The following is a 21,651-nucleotide window of genomic DNA, read 5'->3' as shown; positions in this document are numbered from 1 at the left end:
CTGAAATCAAGAGAGGCCCTTAACCGAGTGAGCCACCCAGGTGCCCCAAGACTCACAGTATTTTACAGGCAATTTCTACCAAAGTTTTGAGGAACACATTTCAATATCCAAAAGTTTCCGAAGAACAAAATATGAGAAAATACTCCCAAACTCCATGTATGACCCAGCATAACCTAGTATAATCTTGATTCCAAAAGCACACAAAGTCAATTTATAAAAGGAAAACTTTACTATTTCTCTATCACACACAGAGATACAAAAATTCCAAATTAAATATTTATAAAATAAATCTACAAATACAGAAAAAAGACTGTGACCAGGAGTGAAAGGATGGTTAAAAATAGAAAAGTTTAGGAGTGCCTGAGTGGCTTAGTCGATTAAGTATCTGCCTTCAGCTCAGGTCATGATCCCGGGTCCTGAGATCGAGCCCCACGTTGGGCTCCCTGCTCAGCACAGAGAATGATTCTTCCGCTGCCCTTCACCTCTGCTCATACTCCCACTCTCTCAAATGAAAAAATAAAAAATCTTTAAAAAAATAGAATTCATAAATGAGATTTCTACAAAAAGCAATTAAAGGAGAAAATCATATGATCATTTGAATAGATTCTGTAAAAAGAACAAAAATAAACATGCATTTATAATTTTTTAAAATTTTAGCAAACAAGGAATAAAAGTTGATTTTTCTTAATTCAATAATAGCTATCTACCAAAAAATCTACAGCAAACTCACCCTTAATCATAAAATCTTAGAAGCATTCCCTTTAAAATAAAGAACAATGGTATCCATTATCATTGCTTATATTGAACACTTAACTGACATCCTAACCAGCAGAGCAAATATAAAAAGGAAATAAAGGCTATGATTATTGGAAAAGAGAAAACAAAATTGTATATATTTGCAGATGATGATACTGTCTGTTTAGAAAACAAAAAGAACCTATAGATAAATGATTATAATCAATAAGAAAGTTTAGCATAGTAATTGAACCTGTGATCATTCTGTAAATATCAACTGCATTTCTACACACAAGCAACAGTTAGAAAATGCTAATTTAAAAAGATAACATTTATATAAGCAAAGATAAGACATTGGGAAGCCCTAAGTTAATAAAAACATATCATGTTCATGGATAAAGAGACTCAGTATCATAAAGATGGTAATTCTCAGGGTGTCTGCCTTCGGCTCAGGTCATGATCCCAGAGTCCCGGGATTGAGCCCCACATCAGGCTCCCTGCTCCTTGGGAAGCCTGCTTCTCCCTCTCCCACTCCCCCTGCTTGTGTTCCCTCTCTCCCTGTGTCTCTCTCTGTCAAATAAATAAAATCTTAAAAAAAAAAGATGGCAATTCTCACCAAATTTTATCAATAAATCCAATACAATTTCAATAAGAATCTCAACAAGGCTTTGGAAGGATTCTAAAATTTATGAAAGAGCATGAAGCCCAAGAATATCTCACATACCTGAGAAAGAATAGGTGGAAATTTGTGCTATTATATATCAAGACATTATAAAGCTATAGAAGTTAAGTATGTTTGTTGCAGCTGGTTAAACATCTGCCCTCGGCCTTAGGTCATGATCCTGGCGTCCTGGGATCTAGCCCCGCATCAGGCTCCCTGCTCAGTGGGGAGTCGCTCAGTGGGGAGTCTGTTTATCCCTCCCCCATACCCCTCCCCACTAGCTCATGTTCTCTCTCTCTCTCTCTCAAATAAATAAATAAGATCTTCAAAATGAAAAAAAATTTTGAAGAAGTATGTTTGCTCTTGCAAAAAAATAAACTGACTGATAGAATAGACTAGAATCTCCCCACCCAAATAGATTGATTCAGATGTGAACATCTAATGAAGAGTTAGGGGTGCCTGGGTGGCTCAGTCATTAAAGCATCCAACTCTTGATTTCAGCTCAGGTCATGATCTCAGGGTCATGAGATCGAACCCAGCATCAAGTTCCCCGCTAAGTGGGGAGTCAGCTTGAGATTCTCTCTCTCCCTTCCCTCTGCCCCTCTCCCTGCTCAAGCTCTCTCTCTCTCTCTCTCTAATAAATAAATAAATCTTAAAAAAAGAGTTAGTCATACAGAACATTGGGGGGAAGGAAAATTTCCTAACAAATAATAATGAGACAATTAGTTACCATTAGGAAGAAAAATAATCTCCACCATACGTTAATATCAATTACAGATGAATTAAAGTTTAAATGTTAAAGGCAAAATCTTAAAACTTTAGAGGCAAGACAAAAGCATGCTTAATGCATTTGGACAGAAAAGAATTTCTTAGACAGAACACTGTATAGAGATGCCAAATCACTATATTGTACACCCGAAACTAATGTAACATTGTGTGTCAACTATACTCAAATAAAAAAAAAATTAAGACATAAACAAGCATTCTCCCCTCGAAGATGAATAAAAATTTGTTAATGCACACATAAAAAGTTGATCAATCTTAATAATCAGGAAAATGCAAATTTAGACCACGATGAGATACCATTTAACATTGGCAAAAAATAAGATACTTGACATAGAATGGCAGAAATTCTCATCTATTCTGCTAGCAAGAGGGTAAATTTATACAACTACCTTGAAAAGCAATTTGTCATTATCAAATAAAATTAAAGCTTCCCCCTCCCCCCAAAATTAAAGCTTCCCTTATCTTATAAGCTGGCAATTCTATTCCTGGGTTTATAAATCCTAGCCTAGAGAAACTCTTCCATTAGTTTACTGGGAGACATGTACAAATATATTCACAGCAGCATTATTTGTAATAGCAAAAGAACTGGAAACAACCCAAATATTCATTAACAGGGAAATGGATAAATACACTGTTGAAATAGACACACAATAGAATATTACCCATCAGTGAAAACGAGTAAACACTGCTACCTGGATGAATCTTAGAAATATAACCATACAGTGAAAAAAAAGCTGAGTACATAGGACTCTGTGCAGTTTGTACCATTTCATAAAGCTCAAAAATAAGCAAAACTAAATATATATGTGTATGTATGTAGGTATATATTTATGTATATGGTCATATATATATGAGATAAAATGGAAAAATGGGGAGACAAATTAAAAACACAAACTACAGGATGGAGGTTACCCTGGGGAAGAGGAAAGGGACAAAATAGGGAAGGTACAAACTTAGAGATCCAACAATATTAATCATTTTAGTTCTTAAATTGGATGCTAGTTACTTGGGTGTTCATTATCAAGTTTCATATCTTACATATATTTAATATGTAAGATATGGATATTTAATAAATACATATATTTAAAAATTATCTTTTATATATATCAAATATTGCATTATAAAAACATTCTTAAAAGAGAGAGAATAGGAGGTTAGAACATAGAAACAGCATATGCAGACATCTTACCTAGAGTCTTAACCATAAAGATGAGAGGAAAAAATAGGGCTAAAGGTGGAAGAAGACAAGGAAGCAAGAAAGCATTCTATTATTTTGCTTTTATTCATTTTTTTATTTGTTTTTAAATACAGCATGCTTTTATGCTAATAGAGATGATAACGAGTAACAGAGGAAAGATTGATGATGCAAGAGAGAAAAGACAATTACAAGAGGGAAGTGCTCAGGAAAGAGGAAATGTGAGTGCCTAAGTGGAGGGGTCTATCTTATAAGGTGGCAGAGAAAGTTCACTTGTTTTAACGGATGGGAAGGCAGAGTAGATATAGCTAAATGTATTTGTGGATGGGAAGAGAACGACATTCTCCTCTAAGTAGCTCTCTTTTCTCTGTGAAATATGAAGCAGGGTTATACGCTGGTAGTGAGGTGGGGTAGGTAAAAGAAGGAACCCTGGAGATTTGAGGAGACAAGAGATAGCGGAAATGATTAACTTTGAAGGTAGAGAAATTTGAACAAGAAAATGTAGGGAGATGTCCTCCTTGATGCACATTCTTTTGGCACCTCCCACCCACCTCACTGACCACTCTGTATCAATTCTCTTTTGCTGGATTTCTCTCCTTCTCCTGATCTCTGAATATTAGAATTCCTGAGCTCAGTCCTCAGATATATTCTTTATGTGAACCCATCTAGTCCCTGGGCTTTAACTACCATCCACATGCTAAAGACTCACAAATTGGTATGAGCACGTGTCTAACACAATTTTTTTATTTTTCTGCCCATTCTTCTCTCTGCCCAGTCTTCTACTGCTCAGTAGAGAGTATCACCATTCATCCAGTTGCCCAGAGCCAAAACCCAGTTTTTCCCTATATTTATCTTTATCTCATACCTCACATCCAATCCATCAACAACTTATATGAGCTTTACCTTCAAAATATACCCCACATCTAACCCTCACCACCTCCATCACTACTATCGTGCTCTAAGACACCATCATACCCTTTCTATATCACTACAATAGCTTCCCTGCCTCCATACTGGCTCTACTCCCACTCCCAGTCCATTCTCCACATGCAGTCGCAGCGACCTTCCATAAACAGAAAGCAGATCACACACTCTCATGCTCAAATTTTTCCATGCTTTCTTTTGTACTAGTACGAAACCCTGAGTCCCCACTCTGGTCTGTTTGGTCCTAGATGACCTGGCCCAGCTAGTTCTTTAACCACATTCTCCCCACCACTCCCACTTCACTTATTCTGCTTCAGCCATGGTGGCATTTTCAATGTTCCTAGCAGGTGACAGGCTACTCTCTACTTTGCATCGATTTCAAATGGTGCCCTACAAAGTTTTAGGTTATCCATTCCTTTCATTAGAATTTCAGTTAAATATTACCTCTTGAGGCTGATATTTTATCTGAAAGAGTCTTCATCTCTTTATTCTGCTCTATGTTTTCTTGACTTCAAAACTTCTTTTTTTTTAAAGATTTATTTATTTATTTGAGAGAGAGAATGAGAGAGAGAGCATGAGACGAGGGAGGGTCAGAGGGAGAAGCAGACTCCCCACCGAGCAGGGACCCCAATGTGGGACTTGATCCTGGGACTCCAGGATCATGACCTGAGCCGAAGGCAGACACTTAACCACTGAGCCACCCAGGCACCCTGGTTTCTTAACTTCACAGATCGCATTCTGTTTTATACACTTTTTGTGTACCTCTCCCACTAGGAGGAAAGTTCTATGAAGGCAAAGACTTTGTCCTGTTCACCATTGTGAACTGTGGATAATGGCTGGCAAAAAATATTTGTTCGTTGAATGAATTCAAGCCCATTTCAAATAACTTTGGAAGTCACAACTGAATTGTCTCTTTCTAATTGGCAAATCTATCTTTTAAGTAATTTTGTTTGCATCAAGTTTATGGATTTATGCATCACTGTACACGCTAAAGTAAGCTCACTTCCTAGAAGAATAATCATGTGTTATATCAACTTTCCAATGTTTAAAATGACTCTGAAAGATCTGGAAGTAGAGTGCCTAGAGAAAGTACTACTTACATGCAATCAGCTCGTTCATCAGCATCATTCCAAACAAATTACACTACCTCCTAATTTGATAATGAACTTCTACTTCCATAAGAAAAGCATAATCCTGTGGGAATTCATAGTGCCTGGATAGATAAGATTTAAGTGAAATATGTCTCTGTGAGACTGACTGAAAAGCAAAGGAGGAGTGCCTGGAACTCTGGGTCTCCTTTAAAGTTTCTGAGCTAAAGCAGCCAGATCCTTCCTGTGGCTCAACATTCTCACCTAGGGAGTAAATGTTTAACTTAGATGAGAACACTCTCACCTATGGTCACGTATTCATCATACCCTTAGCCTGCACACAGGTCACAAACACCGCTTGCTTCAATCATGCATTGTCCCATATGTCTATGTCTTGATTATGAAAGCCTAACAGTCCTTTCTATTTTTCTGCTCTTACTTGATGTATAGATAAGACTTGTAATAAAAGTGGAGACTAAATCTGGCTCGGGACCTTTCAGCACTAGAGCAATTGGTCCCCTCACCCTCTTCTTTCTCCTATTTAGGTGTCTGGAGTAATCTTTTCATTCACCACCTCAGGGTTTGCTGGCCAAACCCAGCATAGTTCTATAGAAGGTACCCTGCACTGGACATTAGAAAATTCAGAGCAGATTCCTTATTTGGTCTCTGATAAGTATAGAGTCCTGTTACTTAATAATTCTGTTAAATAAAAACAGCTGCCCTAATGTACTTCCAACGAATTCTCTATGAATAAGTTCTTTATGGGTAATTAGAATTATTGAAACAGGAGCTATAAAATATTCTTTTTATCAACATTATTACAGGGACTATTGAGATCTTTCATTGATTTCTTTGAACCTGGAGGAAAATTTCATAAAATGCCAATTGAATTGAATTTAGATTTTGTAGAGTAGGAATAATTTTCATAATTATTGAAATTTTTGAACATTGAATTTATTGCTTTACCTCCTACTACTTTGTTTATGTAAGTATTTTATCTAAGTATAATTCACATGCAATATTTTATTACTTTCAGATATACAACATAGTGATTTGAATACCTTCTGATACTTTGATAATGTAATAATTATGTCTCAGGGTAAATAATATAGGAAGTGTTTTGATAGAAATATTTTTTAGTAATCTTGAGGAGCTGGAAGTCTGTATGTGGGGTGGCTGTCCTGATTTTCAAAAGGAAAGAAGATAGATTCTGAATACTGATCCAAACAAAATTATTAAGTAGACTATTAAGTACAGAGCATATAAACCTTTCTGTAAAATGAAGGTGGCCATCACATCACCCAGTTACCCTATCCCCCCCACCTCCCCTCCGCACCCCTCAGTTTGTTTCCGAGAGTTAAGCGTCTCTCGTGATTTGTCTCCCTCTCTGATTTCTTCCCATTCAGTTTTCCCTCCGTTCCCCTGTGGTCCTCTGTGCTGTTTCTTATGTTCCACATATGAGTGAAATCATATAATTGTCTCTCTCTGACTGACCACTGTGTGTTATATGCAGCTAATGAATAACTGAACTCTACATCTGAAACTAATGACGTACTATATGTTGGCTAATTGAATTTAAATTAAAAAAAGAAGAAAAATGAAGGTGATGATTTCTAGAGGTAAACTTAAAAATAAATTCAAGCTAAGTTTACCTCATTTTCTCTTTCCTTTCTCTCCTCTTTATTGGAATTTTTCTTGCCTTGTCTGCCTTTGTTGTTTGTCTAACCAAATTATAAATCAGTTCAAGTGTATCAAAATAAATATATCTAGGGTTCCTTAAGTCGGTTTTGCTTTACATCATCCCTGGATAGCTTGAGATATATGAGCTGATAGCACAATTAGATAAAATTATAATTGGCAAAGCTTAACCTTACAAAAAGAATGAATCTGTAGCAACCCAGGAAGAGGCATCTAGTTTTGAAGTATTTTTATCAATTACTCAAATTAAGATACAAAATAATATAATCACATATGTAAATGACTCAAAGCTGAAAGAGATAATGAATGCTTCCCATCTCAGTGAATGACATTACCATTCATCCGGTTCAGTCCTCTCCCACCACCTGGAATAATTAGGCTAAGTTGCTGAAACAAAGCATTCCAAAAATACAGTGACTCAACCAGGATAGGAAATGATCTCCATCATGGATAAAAATGCAAAGTGAGTAGAATCGAGCCAAGGGGGAGACTCTGCTCCACAAGGTCACTGAAGAACCTAAGTTTTTTCTATCTTCTGCCAGCCCTTAAGTTGATGTTTAAGTTTGCATAAGTGGAAATTGGATCATCAGCACCACATCCATGTTCAAGTCCAGGGCAAGCAGTTCTGTATTTTAGGAAAGGACTTGGATGTTTGTCCAAATTTAGTCCCTAATCACATCTAACTAAAAGGGAGCTTGACCAATGCAGACTCCGGCTAGGTGGTCCCGAATATGGTTCAAAGTCAGGGTGGGGTAGGTGGTACTATCTCTAGAAGGAAGAAAAGAAGATACTGGGCACAACTAGGGGTTTCTGTCATACATGTCCCGAAATCCAATTAACTCATCACCAGGTTAGGTCTGTGGGCCTCCCATATATTTCACAAAAACTCCCATTTGCCCATTTACCTCCATCTTCCCTGTCACAGCCCTTGTCTGAAGTATCATCACATCTGACCTGTTTTATTACAATAGCCTCCTAACTGGGTTCTTACATTTGCACTCTCCTTTGCTCCCAAATGAAGTGTTTTGTTACAGTCATTTTAAAGTGCAAATCTAATCACATCACAACTCTGATTAAAATCTTTCAATTGCTTCTCATTGCTCTTAGGATTCAGTAAGGAGAACACTAAAGTCCTACATATTTTACCCTCTTTTCTTTCTTTTTTTTATCCTCATTAAACTTTTGTTTTAATGGTTCTCAAAATTCTGTGACAGATTTTTGGTCAAGTTGTTTCCATTAAAAAGTACTGATTTTAAAAACTAATAACTTAAAACTGCCACACACACATACACACACACACAAAAAAAACAAATGGTCCACAAAACATTCTCCTTTCCTTCTGAAGGTTTTACAATGCACTGTTATCATTAACCAGTCTTTTACCATTAAACTTAAATGGCCAATTGACACAAAGAGTTCTGAGACCATTCTTCCACCACTGATGAAGACTGGGGTGGCAGGTATTGGGGATAATATTCATTTAGCCTTCTGAGCTTTCTGGGCAGACTCGGTGACCTTGCCAGCTCCAGCTGCCTTCTTGTCCACTGCTTTGATGACACCCACAGCAGCCGTCTGTCTCATGTCACGAACAGCAAAATGGGCCAGAGGAGGATAGTCAGAGAAGCTCTCAACACACGTAGGCTTGCCAGGAACCATATCAACAATGGCAGCATCACCAGATTTCAAGAACTTGGGACCATCTTCCAGCTTTTTTCCAGAACAACAATCTATCTTCTCCTTCAGCTCAACAAACTTGCCGGCAATGTGAGCTGTGTGACCATCCAGCACAGGTGCATATCCAGCACTGATTTGGCCTGGATGGTTCAGGATAATCACCTAAGCCATGAAGCCATTGGTGGGTCATTTTTGCTGTCACCAGCCATATTGCCACGATGAACATCTTTGACAGATATGTTCTTGACATGGAAGCCCACATTGTCCCCAGGAAGAGCCTCACTCAAAGCTTCATGGTGCATTTCAACAGACTTTACTTCAGTTGTAACATTGACTGGAGCAAAGGTGACCATCATGCCAGGTTTAGGAACACCAGTCTCGACTCGGCCCACAGGGACAGTACCAATACCACCAATTTTGTAGACATCCTGGAGAGGCAGATGCAAGGGCTTGTCTCTTGGACGAGTTGGTAGCAGATTGCAATCCAGAGCTTCAAGCAGTGTGGTTCCACTGGCATTACCATCTTTACAGGTGACTTTCCATCCCTTGAACCAAGGCATGTTAGCACTTGGCTCCAGCATGTTGTCACCATTCCAACCAGAAATTGGCACAAATGCTACTGTGTCGGGGTTGTAGCCAATTTTCTTAATGTAGGTGCTGACTTCCTTAACGATTTCCTCGTATCTCTTCTGGCTATAGGGTGGCTCAAGGGAATCCATTTTGTTAACACCCACAATTAGTTGTTTTACACCCAGTGTGCAAGCCAGAAGGGCATGCTCACGGGTCTGCCCATTCTTGGAGATACTGGCTTCAAATTCACCGACACCAGCAGCAACAATCAGGACAGCACAGTCAGCCTCAGATGTGCCTGTAATCATGTTTTTGATAAAGTCTCTGTGTCCTGGGGCATCAATGATGGTCACATAATACTTGTTGGTCTTGAATTTCCACAGGGAGATATCAATGGTGATACCACGTTCATGTTTAGCTTTCAGTTTATCCAAGACCCAGGCATACTTGAAGGAGCCCTTTCCCATCTCAGCAGCCTCCTTCTCAAATTTTTTGATAGTTCTTTTGTCAATCCCACCACATTTGTAGATCAGATGACCAGTAGTGGTAGACTTACCTGAATCTATGTGTCCAATGACGACGATGTTGATGTGAGTCTCTTTCTTTCCCATTTTGGTTTAGGTTGAGCGGTGGTTTTCACACCTGTGTTCTGGCAGCAAACCCGTTGCGAAAAAGCTATTTTACCCTCTTTTCCTCTGGTCTCACCTCTCATTCTCCTCTCTCCATCACACTCCCTTTCTCCACACCCCAGGCACATTTGCCTTCTCTGTTTCTCACCCACAGAATGCTCTCACCTGCCACAAATATTTTGAACTTGCTAGTCCCTCTGATAAGAATGTTCTCCATTTGCCTCACTGACGCATACATCAGCTCTCAACCCAAACTGCTTTCTCAGGGAAAGTTTCCCAGTCACAGATGATGCTGATCCCTCATTATACACTGTCACAGCACTCTGTAATTTTGTCACTGTTTGTAATTATACATTTATTTTTGTGATTATTTGAGCTAGGGAAATCTGCAGCTTTCAATGATGTCTTTCCATATCTGGGCGCAGACATTCACAAGGCTGGTCTGATTTACAGAGAAAGACCTTAAATTACAGCTTCTGATAATATTAGCTTTCCTTTTTCATTCCTTTACCCAACCTTACCTTTTGCAATCTCCCTTAGCTATGAATCTAGGTGGCAGGTAACTGGGATAGCTAGCCCATGTGGCTCTCCTTTATGCACCACTCCAATGGAGTCTTAGGGTATAGAATGGGAACTGACCTTGGGTATGGAACTTGGACTCCACAGGAACACTCCTCACTTCTATAGCCTTCCCCTACCCCTGTGTCTATTCACCTTAATCAAAAGATCACTGAATAAGCCTTCTGGACTCTTGACATTTATGTTTCTAGAATCTATTTCAGTCAAGGTCTGAGAAGGTTTACTTAGGCTCTCAGTGGTCTCTCATATTTGATCCAAATTTCACTATATTTGGCTGATAGTTCTTCATAATTTTTTAAAAACAGAGTTTTCTTCTCTGATTTATATTCTTTGCAGATTTGGTGGGGAGGGTGTTGTTTTTGTTTGTTTTATTGTTTTTATGTGTTTCAGGGAGGAAAGTAGCAATCAGATGGCTTTAGGTCACCCTTTTTAACTAGAAGTATCTGTAGCTATGAGTAAATATTCACATGCCGGGAAGATGTATCTATTTATTTTGTGGTTTCACACCCCCAAGAGAATGCTTGCCCCAGTTTAAGAAGCACCTTATAGTCTATTTAAATAGAATTTCCTCTAATAAAGCAGAGAATATTACAAAATAAAATATCTATGGACTTCCCCAATAGGTCCACACACTTTCTAATGAGAGAGACAGAATTTTATAGCACATGGTTGGCGGGGGGAACAACACAGATTCCTGAGCCTATGAGTGAGCACAGATCTAAGATTATGGAATTGCAAATGTTTTGTTTGCCAAGCCTCTTGCTTCTAATTGCTCTTCTCCACAGACTATGTAGATAAATATCTGGCATAGTGACAGCACATACTATGTTCTCAAAATGTTAATTCTTTCTTCTTTTTTATTTTTAAGAGGGGGATGGACTGGGAGGAGCGAGGGTCAGAAGGAGAGGGAGAGAGAGAATCTTAAGCAGGCTCCATGCCCTTCATGGAGTGTGATGTGGGGCTCGATCTCACAACCCTGAGATCATGACCTGAGCCGAAATCAAGAGTGGGACGTTTAACCGACTGAGCCACCCAGGTGGCCCATTCTTTCTTCTCCCTTTGATGTAAGAAGGAAAAATGCTCTTTTTTTTTTTTTTAAGAAAGCTTTATTAAGTGCCTACTATAAGGTAGCACAGTCATAGACACAGAGGTCCTGGTCTACTGGGAGAGAAAGACAAGTAACTAAAAGGACAGTCAGTATAAACAGTGCTGTGATAGCAAAGAATACTTTAAGAACACAAAAGCGGACCTCTCATCTGTCATAAAATGGCAGTGCGAGGGAAGAAGCATGGGTGCTTCCTAGAGAAGATATCTAAGTCAAGTGGTCAGGCTTAAAGAATAAATAGTAACAAACTGCACAGAGAAGCAGGGGGAAAGGTATTACGGGCAGTGGAACAGCATCATTCCTGTAAATAGCCAAGAAGCTAGAACATGGCATTTCCAAAGAACTCTAAGTTCCGTGAAGTGGGACAATAGAGTGGGAAGAAAATGGCACAAAATGAAGTTGGAGAAAGGCAGGAGCCACATCCTTTGATTCAGTTCAACAAACCCTTATTGAACACCTACCATGTACCAGACACTGAGAATATAAGGACTGACAATAACAGGACACAGTCCCTATTCTCCACAAGCTTGTAATCTAGTGAATGAAACCTGGCACATAAACAGAGAATTTCAACATTAGTGCATCCATAGAGAAGGGAACTCACCTTAGAAGGGATAAGAAAAATTCATCTTAGCTGAGTCTTAAAGAATAATTAGGGGCACCTGGGTGGTACAGTCGGTTAAGTGTGATACTCTTGGCTTCAGCTCAGGTCGTGATCTCAGAGTCATGAGATCAAGCCCTACAGGGGGCTCCATGCTCAGCACAGAGTCTGCTTTAGATTCTCTCTCTCCCTCTGCCCCTCTTGCTTGTGCTCTCTCCCTCTCTCTCTGTCTTAAATAAATAAATCCTTAAGAAAAAAAGAATAAGAGATAACCAAAACATGGTACCATGGGAGTTAGAAAAAGTATTACCAGCAGAAGAAGAAAAAAAGTGCAGGTTTGAGGGTGATAAATAGCACATTGTGGAGGATAGCAACCAAACATAAGTAGTTCAGTATTTCTGGGATACAAAGCATGAAGGAAAGGTTTGGTCACGAGACTGGAGTAAAAAGAAAGGGAACAAATGTCCTGCTAAGAACCTTAAGTGTTATCCTTTTGGTGATGCAGCACTACTGAAGAGTTTTTATCTGGAAAAACATAATATACTCTGATAATAGTATAGATAATGGATTTGAGAGAGATGGGTCTAGAGGCTTGGAGGACAATTAGAAGGCTATTGCAATAATACAGTAAAGAAATGCTGAAGGCTTGAACTAAGGTAGTTACATTATAGATGGATAAAGAGATGGAAATAAACTTGAGACATAGTCAGGAAGGCAAAAATAAAGAAGTTTATTGATTGGGAATGTTAAAAAATAGGGGAAGAGAATCAAAGATAGTACCTAGTTTTCCAAAAATTAAGGAATAAAATACCTCTCACACGTTGAAATTATTTGTTTAAATTATATTTATTTATATTAGTGCAGATCTTAGTGAAGGAACTGTGCTATCATTCCTTTTCCAGCCCAATGCCTTCATAAAGTGTGCAGTCAATAAGTATATGTGGAATTAATGAGAAAAAGCAAGGAATTGGTGGAAATGATGAGTTTGGTATTGAACATAATGAGTTTGAAGATACTTGTGGCATTTCCAAGTAGAAATTTGCAGTTGAAATTAACATAGGTGTAGAGCTCGGGAAAGAAAACCAAGTGAAAAATAGAGAATTAGATGCCATCTGAATAACTGAAGCAATGGGAATGGATGAGCTCAGAGAGTGAGAGGAGGTATTGGCAAAAGACAGTGTCCTAGGAGTGTCACTTAAACAAAAGTTTCATTTTATTTGACCCAAGGATGGGAAAGATGAACAAATTATGCAGACCAAGACCCAAAACAATCAGGACCATCCACTCTGCACTCAATTTCCAACAAGGAAATTCAGTAGCTCTCAGAAGTTATGTGACCGACCCAACATAGCCAGCACCCAAGCCCAGATGCTTTGATTCTAAACGGAATACCTTTCCTCCCATACCCGCGACGTCAGATTATCAGCATACCATCATTAGAATTCACGATGTCCAATGCAGGGGCAACAGTCACGGTCTGCAAGGTGCCTAGAATCTTTAATTGTTCAACCAGTATCATAGTAATTGAAACTTAAAAACATTCTTACACAGAAGCAGTGCTCAAGCATTGCTCTTAAAACCAAGAAATGCAAGTAGGAAATAATTCTTGGGAGAGTTGATTTTATAACTGGATTGTTTGGGTAGCAGGTGTTCTTGAGGGTAAGGGCAACTGTATTAAAATTAACAGCTCTATATGCATAGAACGTAAACTACACAAATCAGCCCCACTGAACATACATTCTCTGCTCTGTTCTCTCCATATGAATGAGCACTGCTGTAGCAGCTCTCAACACTTGCTCTTGAACTCTGGAACTCTGGCGACAAACGGGGTTTGTAACATTATGATAATGAGAAGCTGTATTTTAAAAGAGATCATTATTAAAGTGCTCTGCCTTAATTTGCGTTGCCTTCCTATTTCCGCCCAACGTTATTTGGAATGAGTTGCAATTTCTAACCTACTACCAGCAACAGAAGCTCTGTGTGATTAAGACAATAAATATATTCACAAAATGTAAACGCAGCTTTTGGGGCTTCAAACATCTGCTCTGAAAATAAAACTTTCATGAACATACAGTCATGAGCAAAATGAAATCTTTCTTCTAAGACCTTTTTTATGGAACTGAAAGGTCTAAAACACAAATAATGGTCTCGTCCCAAACCCAGTATGCAGATTTAGCTAATTCACATGTGATGCTCTTCAATTATGAGCCTTTGTATAGCTGCAGGGCACACTCTCAGAGTCCTCTGGACGGCTTTAGAGATAATTGTTCAATGGGGCTAAAACTACATTCAAAATTTCAGTTCTAACAAGATCTGGATATTGAAATATCCAAAAGATCTGTTGGTTTTATTACTATTTTACTGCCAATATTCTCACAATAGGAACAACCTCATGTGAATATTTGGTAAATCTTTGCCCCATTTATCTTTTCTACCCTAGAAAAATGCAAGACAGATGAGAAACAGTTTATATTCAACTACCCTCTAGTTAGATCATTTGTTCAGTTTTAGCCAGGAATTTGAATGGTTTTTCCATCCCTACATAACTCATTGTCTATTTCAAAATCAGTTGGACATCCTTAGAAAATTACCCAAAATACAGAAATACAGATATTTATCACCACGACATTAATAATGGGGGGGGGAGACGAAAGCAACCTAGTGGCCAAGAATAAGGGAATGACTGACATAAAGGCTAATATATCAATCAAATAAAATATAACACACCATTTAAAGAGATGGTTACACAGATTATATAGTTACATATCAATGCTGCTGGCATGACAAGTCTTCACATAAACCAAAGGAGTCTATTCTCTTATACATTCATTGACTCCATAGATAGAGCACATTACTATTATGTGCCATGTTTGAAAATAATTTTTACATTGTTCCCTGATAGTTTTCACTTGCACCCTTCTCTCCATAAGGCAATATTAATTAGGTCACTTCTTTCCACATATTGTCTTACTGAATCCTCTAAAAACCCAAAGAGGTAAGCATATTAGTAGTTCACTAGAGTCATTATTATTATTAATAGTATTGTGAGTGGTTTATCCCAAGACATTAGGGATACTTAATTGCCTTTGGGGGATCCCATTCCTACAAGTCAACCAGTTACCAAGTTTTAATTGCTATAGTGACATTTTAAATATCTCCTTTTCTAGCAAAAGAAAACAAAAGTCTTCATTATTTAGACACTGGCTAGACGAGCACTGTAGAATAGAAATATAATGCAAGGCATACATGTAAGCCATGCCTGTCATTTTAAGTTTTCTATGACTGCATTTAAAGGGTAAAAAGAAATAAATGAAATTAGTTTTAATAATATCTTTTATTAAGCCTGATATATCCAAAATATCATCAGTTTCATCTTATAATCAACATAAAAATTATTCATGATATTTTTTTACTAAGTTTTTGAAGTCTAGCCTGTGTTTTACATTTATAGCTCATCTCAGTTCAGATTAGCCACATTTCAGGTGCTCAGTAGCTACATGTGGCTGGGATCATGCAGATGGATGAGTGAGTGATTGCTGAGAGAATGTTGAAAATACTTGTGTAAGATAAATTACGACATAATAAGAATTGTTTTTTTTTAACACTATGTGCCTGCCATTTAAGACAATAAAATTATGCAATTCAGAAGTAGATTTTATTACAATTCTTAGCTGAAAGATTTTTTTTTCCTTTTTCCTTTTGGTATATCATTCTGAAACCAATATGTGTACAACCTAGAGGAAAAAAACATTAGCAAATGTTATGGAGTATAATAGAAAAAAATACTGTGTCATTGAGGTAAGATGCCCTGGTTATGAGACAAATGAAAAGTAGTCGATGTATCTTGCCTCTCACAATGAAAAAATACAGTTAAAAGGGAGGAGGACTTAAAGGATGACTTTCATATTTCCTAAGCACCAAAAACTTCCTTTAGAGGCAAGTACTTATCACCACCACTTCACTTAATCACATTAGAGGTATTCCCACAGTTTAGGTGTTTTGCAAGAGCAACTAAGGAATGACCCTAGAAAGATGAAAGCTTTTGATAAAAACCAAGCTTTCCAATCAATCCTCAGGACAAGAAGGACTTAAAAACACCAACAAACTCCCCAATGAGGTCCACAAGTGAAATTAAAACCTCCATTTTTTTTCAAAACCCCAGGTTTGTACTTTACAACCCCCATTTTAAAAAAAGATGGGAGAGAATGGGCACACAGAGAAAACAGTGACTGTATAGTTGGTACCCTCTTAGAAATGTTCCTGACCTGCTGCCACAACTAAAAGTAAGCCTCCAACTTTGAAATAATCTTGCCACAAAAGCTAGTCTATAAGAACTCTTCCTGGAACAGAACAGTAGAATGTATAGTCCAGGGAGGACAACCACAGTGAAGTAAATAGGCATCTAAATTATCACATGGTGTGATGACTGGCAAAATATGGACGGTGTAGTGAAAGCACATCCAAGGGGCCATAACTGGAGGAGAAGGGTATATGATTGGGGTTCAGCCTCCTGGAGAGGGTGAAGCCTAAAGCTAAATCTATACCATGGGTAGGTGTTAGTCTAGTGAAAGGAGTTTGAAGAAGAGGAAACAGGATATTCCAACGCCAGGGGTGGGAGAGGCATCGCATGTCAAAACACTGAGAGAAGTACAGGGGTGAGGGTAGGGGGCAGAGGTAGAGAAATAAAGCTAGAGGATGAAGTAAGAGGTGTGAGCCTGTGGCCCCTTGTAAACTAAGAGCATGGACTTCATCTTCAGAACAGTGGAGAGCTCCTAAAGTCTTTTGAATGACTGTTTCTGCTTTGAAGTCCTCCCTTCTTGGGGCTTCTAGCTCCCTAATTCCTTGAAAACCCTAGAACTAAAGCATTTACAAGAGTTTCAGGGGAAAAGGCAAAAACTATTTAAGCACAATAGCTTCAACTGCAACATAGAAAGGGTGGGGGGGGAGAAAATGGAGTCAAATTCATTCACTGAACTTGGAAAGTTACTATTTTCTCAGTGACTCCTCTAAGATCTATTTTTCCCCCTTTTAATGGCCTGGTTGTGGTTTCTTTGGAGTTTCATAAAATTAATGGCTTGTAACATCTCATTACAGGGCAAGTCTAAAGGCACCTTTCTCATCATTGCTTGAATCTCTGTCTTAAAGGGGATCTCCAGGAGGGAAATTTTTCTGAGAGAGGGACTGTCATTCTATTTGACACCTTCCTTTCAACAAGGGAAAGTTACTTCAAATCCCTCTCTCAATCTAATACATGCACACACACACACACACACACACACACACACACACACACACACCCCAAACTACATCAGAACAAAGACAAAAGAAAGGTAGGGAGGACTGGCATAGGTAGCTTTCAGGATCATTGCCTCTACCTGACCATCTCCTTTGTCCCCCAAAGACAGCCCAGAGAACGCAATCCCTCAATCAAGCAATCACCCTCCTAAGAGGATGCAGACACAGCTAATGCCTCTTTTTCTGAGATCACTTTTTTTGGTTTTCCTTTTCTAATTTGTTCGAGGTGTTTCCTCTCTCTGGCATTCCACCACCCTCTATTTCTTATTAATTTTCTTCTGCAAACTATCTTAGACTGGCAGCTTTTCCTTAGCTCAGTCTCTAAACCCTTAGAGTCATTGCTTAAGGTCATTTCTCTTATTCTATTCACAGGGAAGATAAAAAAAAAAAAAAGCTCCTTAACATCCTCTGTCCAAAAATTCTGCACATTCTGAAGAAACATAACCAAGGAGCCACTAAGGCTTTTTTTTCTCTGTTCTGTATTTGTAATGCCACCTCCTAATCATTCTTATTTTCCAGCCCCTGACTGTTCTGTGGCATGTCCTGGAGAGTCTGCTCAGATTCTTTACATCCCCACGAAGCAGACTGGGAGAGATTAGACACCACTTTCTAGTAGAACTCTGGCTTATTCAAGACAATCGGCAGAGCACATATCCCTGGGTTTAAAAAATAGTGCAACCCAACCTAATGCCAAAGGGAATTGAATCATGAGCCTCACGGGGGCATCGATTCTTCATATTCCCATGCCACTGGGAATAGAGCTCTCAAAACAAGACCAAAGAGCAAAATTAGAATAAAAAGCCTTTGTGGCAAAAATTAAGGTATCTTTAGGGTGGACCATGCTGGAGAAAATGTGCTGAGCACCTGTCTGTAGTACATTTCTGGCTCAGTCATGAGTATCAACTTAATTCATTCTTCTGAGAAGAAAGCCAAGACATTTTTAAATGCAGAGCTGTTTAGACTTGGTACTCATTCTGCAAAGTTAATAACATTTTTGAGGGTTCATTAATCTCAACAAGGTTGAAAAAAATACATTTCCATGTTCTTGCTCTCCAACTATCGTCTCTTTTTTTCCGACTATCATCTTTACAGTATAATTTTACATAAATAATTGGTTATGGCTCAAATTAAAATAACTTTGACAAATTATCAGTCAGGGCAAGGGTTTTTGAGCTTGTGCTGGGACATGAGCTATCAGCACCCCTGGGTGCCTCAGGACCATGTGTTACCTTATGATAACATTCAACTCGCTTCTTTCTAGGCCCATAAAATGTAAGTTTTTCATCTAACAGCTGAAATGACGGTGTTCTGTTTAGGTAATATTCCCTCGCTGAAAGGTTACTCTCAATGGAATGTTTCTGATTAAAATATAAACGCGGTGTGTATGAGGCTAGGATTCATGTCCCTGGCAACCCGGGTGTCCTCAAAAGCACTTCACTCCTGTCCTCATATCACCATCCCTGTCACGCTTCGCAGACCACAGCGTCCTCTATATTAACATCCTTCTTCGTACAGATTAACGAGTGGCAAGCCTTCATCCCTATACATACTACAATCTTTCTTTGTGGCATTCGCTAAAGACCTCTGGTGTGATGAACTGTCATCTCCCTCAACCTCAAAGGTAACTGGCTATAAAATTATTTTATGTTCCTAGTATTCCTAGTCCTCGAGTAAAAATACTAGCTGTAATTCAATGTCGGCAATGTGGTATTATTCATAAAGCATTCAAACTGTACTTTCCGGTTTTAGAATGCCATCAGAACTTCCTGATTGAAGTACAGTCAAGCATTCAGCTGGGTGTCCTTTTTTTCCGCCTGAAAATTGCTCACAAGCATTTCCCAACATCTCCAGGGCCTACATGGAAGTTCCAAAGCGAGCAGCGCTTTGCATAATCCTTCAAAAACTTCTTCAGGGACATTCGAGAGCCAAGCATTGAATAAAGCTGTTAACTTTAATGCTGGTGAAAAATTAAAACAAACAAACAGCTGGTAAAATGAAAATGTATTGGTAGTTTTCCAAAGAGAGAAGATAATGTCTGAAGATATAATCCAACTTCACTGGCTGGTTTCCAAAGCAAAATTCCTAAATTGATGGCATGGGTTAACACTAACTATGTCACACAGTTTTTGGTAAGGTAGAAAGAAGAATGGGGTTTCGCTTGTTTGTTTATCGGGGAGAGGGACTTGTTCTGGGACTTAGCTGTTCTTTGCTAACAACACTTACCTATATGCCCCGATCAAAATCCATCCGCACGTACTTGTTTCATTAATCTCTCTTCTTTGGTTTGGAAACATCTCTGTGTTTACTCTCAAGAGACAATAATTTTGCAGATGACTATATTCAGCTTCTCTGATTCTAACACATCATCAGCAACTTATTTTATAAGCTCTTTCTCTTGGTCTTAGCCTTATTTTTTTCTCACATGCTTCCCATAATTATAAATTACCTTCCTTTTTAATAAGATGATCTTTTTTCTTTGTGGTAGCCCCTTCAGACTTTTTCCAATGACAATATGTCCAAACCAGATGTCAGTGGACTATTCAGTATGTGGTAATGTAACCAATCTAATAAGTACAAGCTCTACGGCTCTTCTATGTGGCTGTGTTATAGAAAATCAGAGAGGCCAAATAATTTAGTCCGTAAAACATGACCTTATATTATGCCTATATCTCAGACTCTGTCTTTTCTTAGGCTTCTTTTGTTTCTTCAAAATTATGTGCTAATAAAAATGTGAGCGGTTTTGCAGCCTTGTTGAATATTTAACATTCTTTCATGAAATCAGTTCAGTCAATTGCAGGTTTTATTCTAAGATCCAGGGGGAGAAAAATGGTAACAATCTGATAAGAGAAAGGCAAAAGCCTCTAACAATATATATTTTTATTTCATTATCATACATTCTGCAACTACCATTTCCAAGGCTCTCATTGTCTATAGTAAATTTGTCCAGTCTAGACCTACTAGGTTCATTTGGTAACACTGCAAGATAAAGCCAGGTTAGACTTGCCCCAGAATAATTATCTTTATATATATTTACAGTCACCTATTAGAACACATTATTTCAATCTAATAATAATAATCCTTTCAAATAGACACATTAATAATAATATTCTCCTCTGACTTTAACATATCCTGGCCTGATAATCAGCAAACTAGAGTTATTGTCATCCATAAAATCAAGATATAGGCCACTGACCCCTTGATAGTAAGACACTTATGTGTAACTTTTGACTACAGTGTTTTGTCTTTTTATTGCCAATTGGGAGGCCAAGTTAACTGCTTGCTTTCTGTGGTTTAGGATTATGTGGTTGAAGCACATTCTCCAAATGGCAATACAAAAGAGAACTATAATCAATGGACTTTTATACCCTGAATTTCTCTCACTTAAATACATTTAATCCATGATCTTACTGAGTTTCTTAAAAAAAAAATCCAGAAACTTCTGCCTTGCATTAACCTTATGGTAAACAATATAAGTGTTCCTTTCATATAATTTGGTTTATAAGACACCGCTTAGTAACTGGAATTTTCAAATAGTTCTGAATTCTTCCCTAGTGCTACTCTACTAAGATGGTCCCACTAAGACCTCCCATAAGAGATCTCCAGCAATTCAACTGCCTGCATGAAATAACAAATGGTATTAAATAAAAACGCTGTGCACCACCCCTGAATTATTCACATGTCAGCAGGAAACTAAATGAGGAGTCTAAGTTCTTTGTCCTTCCCTACTTGTCCTCTGTGTCATTTATGAAAGAATCCCTCATAAGGCAAAATAACATCAATAGTGATGATTTTACGCCTCATCTCTTAAATAGTCACACCTCAGCAAGAAGCTAAATGAAGAGTGTCCCTTATGTCCTCTGTCTAGGTGTCCTTCCAGTGTCATTTGAGGGATCCTTTCAAAAGACAAATAACAATCACAATAGCAAATTTATTTCAGAAGAGGGAAAGGCATGATGAGGAAGGTATCTAATAGAGAGTCCCATAGATGAGCTTTACAATTATCTCTCGCTTTGCTCCTCCTCTTGGGAAGGACCACCCTTCCAACAGCAAGGAAATCAGTTTAAATTCCTCTGAACAAATATCATTTCACTGGCCACTCAGAAAGATCTAT

The 21,651-nt window shown here is 38.3% G+C and overlaps 1 protein-coding gene and 1 pseudogene across 1 annotated transcript in view; both read right to left on the bottom strand.

Annotated features, from left to right (window-relative positions):
- The window catches only part of SLC44A5 (solute carrier family 44 member 5), a 284,363-nt gene that overhangs the window by 227,688 nt on the left and 35,024 nt on the right, over positions 1-21,651 (bottom strand). The gene's annotated exons all lie outside the window — the stretch shown is intronic.
- Positions 8,552-9,942, bottom strand: LOC114208421 (elongation factor 1-alpha 1 pseudogene; annotated as a pseudogene).

Source organism: Eumetopias jubatus, unplaced genomic scaffold (genome assembly GCF_037043125.1).
Source record: "Eumetopias jubatus isolate StellerSeaLion01/CBP00866 unplaced genomic scaffold, mEumJub1_p1.0 scaffold_4, whole genome shotgun sequence".
NCBI classification, from domain to species: Eukaryota; Metazoa; Chordata; class Mammalia; order Carnivora; family Otariidae; genus Eumetopias; species Eumetopias jubatus.
The sequence above is the reverse complement of the archived record's forward strand: the minus strand, read 5'-3'. Positions and strand labels throughout refer to the sequence as shown.